We start from the raw sequence: 1675 nt of genomic DNA, 5'->3' as shown, positions 1-1675 counted from the left end.
CCGTTGTTTTCTAGTTTTTTGGAATATTATTAAATCCAATGCCATTCTGAACATGCAGCTGAGTATCTTTTGTATACAACCTGATTTTCTCTCTGGAAGACTCTAGAAGTTGCTCTTAATATTTACTCTAAAATTCCATGATGAAAAACCCTTGGGTGTTTGATTTTTTTAAATTTTTGTTTCTTTGTTTTTTTAAATTTAATGTGCTAGGCATTTAATGGGCCCTTTCAATCTGGAGACTCATGTCCTTCAGTGCAGGAAATTGTTATTGAATTATTTCTTTAATAATTTTCCCACTGACTATTTCTTCTCTCTTTCTAAAACTCCTTTTACCCAGATATTCTGTCTCCTAGACTGAACCTCTTATTTTCTTACATTTATTTCATATTTTCTATTTCTTTGTATTTTTATTCTACTCTCCAGGATATTTCTTCAACTTTATCTTAGAATCTTTTTTATTAAATTACTAACTTCTACTTCCATTTTTTCCTTTATTTTTCCTTCATTTTTTTCGCCCATGCCACACAGCTTGTGGGAATCTTAGTTACCTGATCAGGAATCGAGCTCAGCCCACGGCAGTGAGAGTGCCACGTCTTAACCACTGGACTGCCAGGGAATTCCGTACACTTCCATATTTTTATTTTTATTTTATTTATTTATTTATTTATTTATTTATTTTTGGCTGGATGGACATATGGGATCTTAGTTCCCTGACCAGGTATCGAACCCATACCACCTGCAGTGGAAGGGTGGAGTGTTAACCACTGGACTGCCAGGGAAGTTCCTCACTTCTTATTTTTAATTTCCAAGAAGTCTTTATTATTTTCTTTTTAAAAAAAATTTTATTGGAGTATAGTTGATTTACAGTGTTGTGTTAGTTTCAGGTGTACAGCAAAGTGAATCAGTTATACAAAAGATATGGAACAGGTACTTCCCTGGTGGTGCAGTGGTTAAGAATCCGCCCGCCAATGCAGGGGACACAGGTTTGATCCCTGGTTCCAGAAGATCCCATATGCCGTGGAGCAAGTAAGCCCGTGCACCACAACTACTGAGCCCACGTGCCACAACTACTGAAGTCCGTGTGCCTAGAGCCTGTACTCCGCAACAAGAGAAGCCACTGCAGTGAGAAGCCCACGCACCACAATGAAGAGTAGCCCCCGCTCGCCGCAACTAGAGAAAGCCTGCGCACAGCAACGAAGACCAAACGCAGCCAAAAAAATAAATAAAATAAAATAAAATAAAATGCCATCAGCTAGTGAGAAATGGCAACTACTCCATACCATCAGCCAACCCCAGGCCTTGGGTCCGCTTGCCTCACTTCCTCTTCCTTTAAAAAAAAAAAAAATTTGGAACACTTCACGAATTTACGTGTCATCCTTGTGCAGGGGCCATGCTAATCTTCTCTGTACCGTTCCAACTTTAGTATATGTGCTGCCAAAGCGAGCACAAGTCTTTATTATTTTCTGAATGTTCCTTTTAAAAATAGCATCCTTTCTTTTATCATGGGTGTAATATTTTCTCTTGATTTCTGAAGATATTAATTGCAGGTTTTTGGACATTTTCTTCTGCTCCCTTCATTACCCTCCAGGTTCCTTTTCTTTTGGCTTCTGACTTTTATGTTTGAGGCTGCCTTCAACTCTCTGGCAAGCCTTGGCTGTCTGTTCCAACTTAAGCG

The 1675-nt window shown here is 38.7% G+C and overlaps 1 non-coding gene across 1 annotated transcript; it reads right to left on the bottom strand.

Moving 5' to 3' along the window:
• Positions 1-1340: 1340 nt before the first annotated feature.
• LOC132516649 (U6 spliceosomal RNA) lies at positions 1341-1447 on the bottom strand. Its single transcript, XR_009539456.1, has one exon. It is a non-coding gene; the product is annotated as a U6 spliceosomal RNA (small nuclear RNA).
• Positions 1448-1675: the final 228 nt, after the last annotated feature.

This window comes from Lagenorhynchus albirostris, chromosome 2, assembly GCF_949774975.1.
Source record: "Lagenorhynchus albirostris chromosome 2, mLagAlb1.1, whole genome shotgun sequence".
In the NCBI taxonomy this organism is placed as follows: Eukaryota; Metazoa; Chordata; class Mammalia; order Artiodactyla; family Delphinidae; genus Lagenorhynchus; species Lagenorhynchus albirostris.
Note: the sequence above shows the minus strand (reverse complement) of the source record. Positions and strands in the feature narration are given on the sequence as shown.